This window comes from Phyllobates terribilis, unplaced genomic scaffold (assembly GCF_046119375.1).
Source record: "Phyllobates terribilis strain yellow unplaced genomic scaffold, ASM4611937v1 Scaffold_4__5_contigs__length_816908805, whole genome shotgun sequence".
Classification (NCBI taxonomy): domain Eukaryota; kingdom Metazoa; phylum Chordata; class Amphibia; order Anura; family Dendrobatidae; genus Phyllobates; species Phyllobates terribilis.
This window is the reverse complement of record NW_027362764.1, coordinates 815,024,317-815,033,934: the sequence shown is the minus strand read 5'-3', so window position 1 is coordinate 815,033,934 and position 9,618 is coordinate 815,024,317. Positions and strand designations below refer to the sequence as shown.

Sequence of the window (9,618 nt, the reverse complement as noted above, 5' to 3'; positions counted from 1 at the left end):
GTGCTGTGACATCACTGTGTGTATTATCCCTGTACTGTGACATCACTGTGTGTATTATCCCTGTACTGTGACATCACTGTGTATTATCTCTGTACTGTGACATCACTGTGTATATTATCCCTGTGCTGTGACATCACTGTGAGCATTATTGCTGCTCTGTAGTAGATGGACATCCCACATTGCGCAGAAAACAATGACCCTCATTTTCCACTATGGAGGATAGGGGACAGCATCACTCCCCTGGTAGCACCCGCTGCTCCTCTGTGGCTCCTCCTTATTGTACTTGTTCGGTGAAATAAAAGGTCACATGACAAACACCCTAAAATCTGCTGTAGTGGAATAGTGAGCGACCTTTGACCTGTCTGGTTAATAAGTGAACCCTCCACAGATTATACTGTAACCAGATCACAGGGACCCAGACGTCCCCAGGGAACGATTCCTCCAGGATCAGACGGATCACAGCTGCCGGACCCCCGAAGCCGGTAATGTGGAGGACAACAGGGGGCAACATATACAACAAGGCTGGGACGATGGGGGTGGTAGATATATGTGACATAGGGATAATGGGGGTAGTAGATATATGTGACGTAGGGATGATGGGGGTAGTAGATATATGTGACGTAGGGATGATGGGGGCGGTAGAAGTGTGTGACATAGGGATGATGGGGGCGGTAGATGTGTGTGATGTAGGGATGATGGGGGCGGTAGATATATGTGACGTAGGGATGATGGGGGCGGTAGATATATGTGACGTAGGGATGATGGGGGTAGTAGATATATGTGACGTAGGGATGATGGGGGCTGTAGATGTGTGTGATATAGGGATGATGGGAGTGGTAGATGTGTGTGACGTAGGGATGATGGGGGTAGTAGATATATGTGACGTAGGGATGATGGGGGCGGTAGATGTGTGTGATATAGGGATGATGGGGGTAGTAGATATATGTGACGTAGGGATGATGGGAGTGGTAGATGTGTGTGACGTAGGGATGATGGGGGTAGTAGATATATGTGACATAGGGATGATGGGGGCGGTAGATGTCTGTGACGTAGGAATGATAGGCGTAGTAGATTTGTGTGACGTAGGGATGATGGGGGTAGAAGATGTGTGTGACGTAGGGATGATGGGGATGGTAGATATATGTGATGTAGGGATGATGGGGGTAGTAGATATATGTGATGTAGGGATGATGGGGGTAGTAGATATATGTGACGTAGGGATGATGGGGGTAGTAGATATATGTGATGTAGGGATGATGGGGGCTGTAGATGTGTGTGATATAGGGATGATGGGAGTGGTAGATGTGTGTGACATAGGGATGATGGGGGTAGTAGATATATGTGACGTAGGGATGATGGGGGTAGTAGATGTGTGTGATGTAGGGATGATGGGGGTAGTAGATATATGTGATGTAGGGATGATGGGGGCGGTAGATGTGTGTGACGTAGGGATGATGGGGGTAGTAGATATATGTGATGTAGGGATGATGGGGGCGGTAGATGTGTGTGATGTAGGGATGATGGGGGCGGTAGATGTGTGTGACATAGGGATGATGGGGGCAGTAGATGTGTGTGACATAGGGATGATGGGGGCAGTAGATGTGTGTGACATAGGGATGATGGGGGTAGTAGATGTGTGTGACGTAGGGATGATGGGGGTAGTAGATATATGTGATGTAGGGATGATGGGGGCGGTAGATGTGTGTGATGTAGGGATGATGGGGGCGGTAGATGTGTGTGACATAGGGATGATGGGGGCAGTAGATGTGTGTGACATAGGGATGATGGGGGCGGTAGATGTGTGTGACATAGGGATAATGGGGGTAGTAGATATATGTGACGTAGGGATGATGGGGGCTGTAGATGTGTGTGATATAGGGATGATGGGAGTGGTAGATGTGTGTGACGTAGGGATGATGGGGGTAGTAGATATATGTGACGTAGGGATGATGGGGGCGGTAGATGTGTGTGATATAGGGATGATGGGAGTGGTAGATGTGTGTGACGTAGGGATGATGGGGGTAGTAGATATATGTGACATAGGGATGATGGGGGCGGTAGATGTCTGTGACGTAGGAATGATAGGCGTAGTAGATTTGTGTGACGTAGGGATGATGGGGGTAGAAGATGTGTGTGACGTAGGGATGATGGGGATGGTAGATATATGTGATGTAGGGATGATGGGGGCGGTAGATATATGTGATGTAGGGATGATGGGGGTAGTAGATATATGTGATGTAGGGATGATGGGGGTAGTAGATATATGTGACGTAGGGATGATGGGGGTAGTAGATATATGTGATGTAGGGATGATGGGGGCTGTAGATGTGTGTGATATAGGGATGATGGGAGTGGTAGATGTGTGTGACATAGGGATGATGGGGGTAGTAGATATATGTGACGTAGGGATGATGGGGGTAGTAGATGTGTGTGATGTAGGGATGATGGGGGTAGTAGATATATGTGATGTAGGGATGATGGGGGCGGTAGATGTGTGTGACGTAGGGATGATGGGGGTAGTAGATATATGTGATGTAGGGATGATGGGGGCGGTAGATGTGTGTGATGTAGGGATGATGGGGGCGGTAGATGTGTGTGACATAGGGATGATGGGGGCAGTAGATGTGTGTGACATAGGGATGATGGGGGCAGTAGATGTGTGTGACATAGGGATGATGGGGGCGGTAGATGTGTGTGACATAGGGATAATGGGGGTAGTAGATATATGTGACGTAGGGATGATGGGGGCTGTAGATGTGTGTGATATAGGGATGATGGGAGTGGTAGATGTGTGTGACGTAGGGATGATGGGGGTAGTAGATATATGTGACGTAGGGATGATGGGGGCGGTAGATGTGTGTGATATAGGGATGATGGGAGCGGTAGATGTGTGTGACATAGGGATAATGGGGGTAGTAGATATATGTGACGTAGGGATGATGGGGGCGGTAGATATATGTGACGTAGGGATGATGGGGGCTGTAGATGTGTGTGATATAGGGATGATGGGAGTGGTAGATGTGTGTGACGTAGGGATGATGGGGGTAGTAGATATATGTGATGTAGGGATGATGGGGGCGGTAGATGTGTGTGATATAGGGATGATGGGGGCTGTAGATGTGTGTGACATAGGGATAATGGGGGTAGTAGATATATGTGACGTAGGGATGATGGGGGTAGTAGATATATGTGATGTAGGGATGATGGGGGCGGTAGATGTGTGTGATATAGGGATGATGGGAGCGGTAGATGTGTGTGACATAGGGATGATGGGGGCGGTAGATGTCTGTGACGTAGGAATGATAGGCGTAGTAGATTTGTGTGACGTAGGGATGATGGACGTAGAAGATGTGTGTGACGTAGGGATGACACTCCCGAGACCCCGATATTATCATACTGGGTATTGAGGTGTCAGTAGTGTGATAATATTGGGCTGCCCGGACTGTAATATTGGGGTGTTGAGTGTGTGATAATATTGGGATGTCGGGTGTGTGATAATATTGGGGTGTCTGGTGTGTGATAATATTGGGGTGTCTGGTGTGTGATAATATTGGGGTGTCTGGTGTGTGATAATATTGGGATGTCGGGTGTGTGATAATATTGGGGTGTCTGGTGTGTGATAATATTGGGGTGTCTGGTGTGTGATAATATTGGGATGTCGGGTGTGTGATAATATTGGGGTGACGGGTGTGTGATAATATTGGGGTGTCAGGTGTGTGATAATAATGAGGTGTCGGATGTATGATAATATTGGGGTGTCTGGTGTGTGATAATATTAAAGTGTCAGGTGTGTTGTCATGTATTCCACAGAGACGACATCGGGGAGATCACACAATATCTCACCGTTGCTGTCACTCTGTCAGGATTTCGTCAGGGATCCATGAGCCAACGGTCCCCACTACTCACTATGTAGGTATCGGCAAGCGACCAGTGAGCGTATGACGTCACACCTCCGGATTCCAACGCATGGAATATGTGTTTACGCCCCCCGTACGGTCACTATCAGCTTCACAATAGCTCAATTATTAATATTCTCTGCCACCACCATCCAGTTTGAAATATAATACAGGCCTGGTCGGACGCCTGCGTTCTGGTAGCGTATATGGCTTCAGGGGAGGGAACGATTACAGGACAAAAGAAACAGAACTATTAAATGTTATATTTAATCCAAAAGGGAGGCAGTGTTATGAAAAATATACAAGTTTTTACAAAAGGAGACAATACAGTACAGAATATGCAGTTACATATAATAAACGGGATTACAGAAGAAACTTACTATAGAGTTCGCAGAGGCGAATTAGTATAGCTGGAGGAGGGGCTCCCCGATTTGATTTGAGCGTTATCGAATGGGATTCGTGGACTCTTTTATGCCTATGGTATGATTTGCCCACAGTCCCCCTGTGCTGACATCACGGGGCTGGATTCTAGCTTGCACATTTTATTTAAGATATCTGTTTTTGGGATAACTTATCACTGGTTGATCTCAGAAGCCCAAAAGTGATACCATATTTTCTATTATAATTTTACCTTCATTTAGAGACCACACATGGTGTAGCGGCAATCCAATATTCTGGTGCTCTTGTGCTACAGCTCCCCGGAGGGGCTTACAGCTACGAAAAAAATAAGCATCTTGTTCCTTGGCTGACCCTATCACAAAGAAATATGGGTCCCCTTATTATCAGAATTATGGAACTTGAGCTATTCCATATTTCGTATCTGTGCTGGGCATCCTAGGACCCTCTATTAAATTTCCTTTTTCGTCCTGGGAAGCAAGCTTCAACAGCTACACATAAATTTGTCGCAAGCCGGTATCTAATCACCCCCTGCCTCTGCTAGGGGAGAAAGACCCTCACATTTTAATTAGGTTCTAGCACCTTCTGGGCCAGCATTTGTTTTCAAGTCACTTCTGCTGTAGGTGATAATTTACAGATGCTGGACTGTCAGCTCTTCTTTTCTGACAAATGGTGGATAAGGGAGGAGTGAGAGGCAAGAGGGGTTTGGGAAAAATGGTTAATATTTCCTTAATATCTCCCTGACATGTGTGATAATATTGGGGTGTCCTGTGTGTGATATTGGGGTGTCAGGTGTGTGATAATCTTGGGATGTCAGGTGTAATAATCTTGGGGTGTCGGTTGTGATGATATTGGGGCGTCGGGTCTGTGATAATATCAGGGTGTCCTGTGTGTGATAATATTGGGGTGTCCTGTGTATGTGATATTGGGGTGTCAGGTGTGTGATAATCTTGGGGTATCAGGTGTGTGATAATCTTGGGGTCTCAGGTGTAATAATCTTGGGGTATCGTGTGATGATATTAGGGTATCGGAGGTGTGATAATATTGGGGTGTCTGTGTCTGATAATATTGGGCTACAGCTGTGTGATAATCTTGGGGTGTCGGGTGTGTGATAATATTAGTGTGTCAGGTGTGTGATAATCTTTGGGTGTCAGGTGTAATAATCTTGGGGTGTCAAGTGCGATGATATTGGGGCGTCGGGTCTGTGATAATATTGGGGTGTCAAGTGTGTGATAATATTGGGGTGACAGGTGTGTGAGAATATTGGGGTGTCGGGTGTGTGAGAATATTGGGGTGTCGGGTGTGTGAGAATATTGGGGTGTCGGGTGTGTGAAAATATTGGGGTGTTCTATGTGTGATAATCTTGGGGTGTTGGGTGTGATAATATTGGGATGTCAGATGTGTGATAATCTTGTGGTGTCGTATGTGATGATATTGGAGTCTCGGGTCTGTGATAATATTGGGGTGTCGGGTGTGTGATATTATTGGGGTGTTGGGTGTGATAATATTTGGGTGTCCTGGGTGTGATAATATTGGGGTGTTGGGTGTGTGATAATATTGGGGTGTCCTGTGTGTGATAATTTTGGGCCGTCGGGTTTGTGATAATATTGGGGTGTCGGGTGTGTGATAATATTGGGGTGTCTGGTGTGATAATGTTGGTGTGTCCTGTGTGTGATAATCTTGGGCTGTCAGGTGTGTGATAATCTTGGGGTTTCGGGTGTGATAATCTTGGGGTTTCGGGTGTGATAATTTTGGGGTGTCGGGTGTGTGGTAATATTAGGGTGTCCTGTGTGTGATATTGGGGTGTCAGGTGTGTGATAATCTTGGGGTGTCGGGTGTGATGATATTGGGGTGTCGGGTGTGTGAGAATATTGGGGTGTCGGGTGTGTGAAAATATTGGGGTGTTCTATGTGTGATAATCTTGGGGTGTTGGGTGTGATAATATTGGGATGTCAGATGTGTGATAATCTTGTGGTGTCGTATGTGATGATATTGGAGTCTCGGGTCTGTGATAATATTGGGGTGTCGGGTGTGTGATATTATTGGGGTGTTGGGTGTGATAATATTTGGGTGTCCTGGGTGTGATAATATTGGGGTGTTGGGTGTGTGATAATATTGGGGTGTCCTGTGTGTGATAATTTTGGGCCGTCGGGTTTGTGATAATATTGGGGTGTCGGGTGTGTGATAATATTGGGGTGTCTGGTGTGATAATGTTGGTGTGTCCTGTGTGTGATAATCTTGGGCTGTCAGGTGTGTGATAATCTTGGGGTTTCGGGTGTGATAATCTTGGGGTTTCGGGTGTGATAATTTTGGGGTGTCGGGTGTGTGGTAATATTAGGGTGTCCTGTGTGTGATATTGGGGTGTCAGGTGTGTGATAATCTTGGGGTGTCGGGTGTGATGATATTGGGCCTTGGGTCTGTGATAATATCGGGGGTTCCTGTGTGTGATAATATTGAGGTGTCGGGTGTGTGATAATATTGGGGTGTCCTGTGTGTGATATTGGGGTGTCAGGTGTGTGATAATCTTGGGGTCTCGAGTGTAATAATCTTGGGGTGTCTGTGTGATGATATTAGGGTGTCGGAGGTGTGATAATATTGGGATGTCCTGTGTCTGATAATATTGGGCTACAGGTGTGTGATAATATTGGTGTGTCGGGTGTGATAATATTGGGGCGTCGGGTCTGTGATAATATCGGGGTGTCCTGTGTGTAATCATATTGGAGTGTCAGGTGTGTGATAATCTTGGTGTGTCGGGTGTGATAATATTGGTGTGTCGGGTGTGATAATATTGGGGCGTCGGGTCTGTGATAATATCGGGGTGTCCTGTGTGTAATCATATTGGAGTGTCAGGTGTGTGATAATCTTGGGGTGTCGGGTGTGATAATCTTGGGGTGTCGGGTGTGATAATCTTGTGGTGTCGGGTGTGATAATATTGGTGTGTCGGGTGTGATAATCTTGGGGTGTCGGGTGTGATAATCTTGGGGTGTTGGGTGTGATAATCTTGGGCTGTCGGGTGTGATAATATTGGTGTGTCGGGTGTGATAATCTTGGGGTGTCGGGTGTGATAATATCGGGGTGTCCTGTGTGTAATCATATTGGAGTGTCAGGTGTGTGATAATCTTGGGGTGTCGGGTGTGATAATATTGGTGTGTCGGGTGTGATAATCTTGGGGTGCCGGGTGTGATAATCTTGGGGTGCCGGGTGTGATAATCTTGGGGTGTCGGGTGTGATAATCTTGGGGTGTCGGGTGTGATAATATTGGTGTGTCGGGTGTGATAATCTTGGGGTGTCGGGTGTGATAAAATCGGGGTGTCCTGTGTGTAATCATATTGGTGTGTCGGGTGTGATAATATTGGGCTACAGCTGTGTGATAATCTTGGGGTGTCGGGTGTGATAATCTTAGGGTGTCGGGTGTGATAATCTTGGGGTGTCGGGTGTGATAATCTTGGGGTGTCGGGTGTGATAATATTGGTGTGTCAGGTGTGATAATATTGGGGCGTCGGGTCTGTGATAATATCGGGGTGTCCTGTGTGTAATCATATTGGTGTGTCGCGTGTGATAATCTTGGGGTGTCGGGTGTGATAATATCGGGGTGTCCTGTGTGTAATCATATTGCAGTGTCAGGTGTGTGATAATCTTGGGGTGTCGGGTGTGATAATATTGGTGTGTCAGGTGTGATAATATTGGAGCGTCGGGTCTGTGATAATATCGGGGTGTCCTGTGTGTAATCATATTGGAGTGTCAGGTGTGTGATAATCTTGGGGTGTCGGGTGTGATAATATTGGTGTGTCGGGTGTGATAATATTGGTGTGTCGGGTGTGATAATATTGGGGCGTCCTGTGTGTAATCATATTGGAGTGTCAGGTGTGTGATAATCTTGGGGTGTCGGGTGTGATAATATTGGGGTGTCGGGTGTAATCATATTGGAGTGTCAGGTGTGTGATAATCTTGGGGTGTCGGGTGTGATAATATTGGGGTGTCGGGTGTAATCATATTGGAGTGTCAGGTGTGTGATAATCTTGGGGTGTCGGGTGTGATAATATTGGTGTGTCGGGTGTGATAATATTGGGGTGTCGGGTGTAATCATATTGGAGTGTCAGGTGTGTGATAATCTTGGGGTGTCGGGTGTGATAATATTGGTGTGTCGGGTGTGATAATATTGGTGTGTCGGGTGTGATAATATTGGGGCGTCCTGTGTGTAATCATATTGGAGTGTCAGGTGTGTGATAATCTTGGGGTGTCGGGTGTGATAATCTTAGGGTGTCGGGTGTGATAATCTTGGGGTGTCGGGTGTGATAATATTGGTGTGTCGGGTGTGATAATCTTGGGGTGTCGGGTGTGATAATCTTGGGGTGTCGGGTGTGATAATATTGGTGTGTCGGGTGTGATAATCTTGGGGTGTCGGGTGTGATAATATCGGGGTGTCCTGTGTGTAATCATATTGGAGTGTCAGGTGTGTGATAATCTTGGGGTGTCGGGTGTGATAATATTGGTGTGTCGGGTGTGATAATATTGGGGCGTCGGGTCTGTGATAATATCGGGGTGTCCTGTGTGTAATCATATTGGAGTGTCAGGTGTGTGATAATCTTGGGGTGTCGGGTGTGATAATCTTAGGGTGTCGGGTGTGATAATCTTGGGGTGTCGGGTGTGATAATCTTGGGGTGTCTGTGTGATGATATTAGGGTGTCGGAGGTGTGATAATATTGGGCTACAGGTGTGTGATAATATTGGTGTGTCGGGTGTGATAATCTTGGGGTGTCGGGTTTGATAATCTTGGTGTGTCGGGTGTGATAATATTGGTGTGTCGGGTGTGATAATATTGGGGTGTCGGGTGTGATAATCTTGGGGTGTCGGGTGTGATAATCTTGGGGTGTCGGGTTTGATAATCTTGGTGTGTCGGGTGTGATAATATTGGTGTGTCGGGTGTGATAATATTGGGGTGTCGGGTGTGATAATCTTGGGGTGTCGGGTGTGATAATCTTGGGGTGTCGGGTGTGATAATCTTAGGGTGTCGGGTGTGATAATATTGGTGTGTCGGGTGTGATAATATTGGTGTGTCGGGTGTGATAATATTGGGGCGTCGGGTCTGTGATAATATCGGGGTGTCCTGTGTGTAATCATATTGGAGTGTCAGGTGTGTGATAATCTTGGGGTGTCGGGTGTGATAATCTTGGGGTGTCGGGTGTGATAATCTTGGGGTGTCGGGTGTGATAATATTGGTGTGTCGGGTGTGATAATCTTGGTGTGCTGGGTGTGATAATCTTGGGGTGTCGGGTGTGATAATCTTGGGGTGTCGGGTGTGATAATATTGGTGTGTCGGGTGTGA

The 9,618-nt window shown here is 46.8% G+C and overlaps 1 protein-coding gene across 1 annotated transcript in view; it reads left to right on the top strand.

Moving 5' to 3' along the window:
• The first annotated feature begins 362 nt into the window (after window positions 1–362).
• The window catches only part of LOC141264746 (alanine aminotransferase 2-like), a 137,953-nt gene continuing 128,697 nt past the window's right edge, over window positions 363–9,618 (top strand). Inside the window, exon 1 of the mRNA XM_073677008.1 lies at window positions 363–482. The gene's annotated coding sequence lies outside the window, so the exon portion shown is untranslated. The remainder of the gene's footprint in view (window positions 483–9,618) is intronic.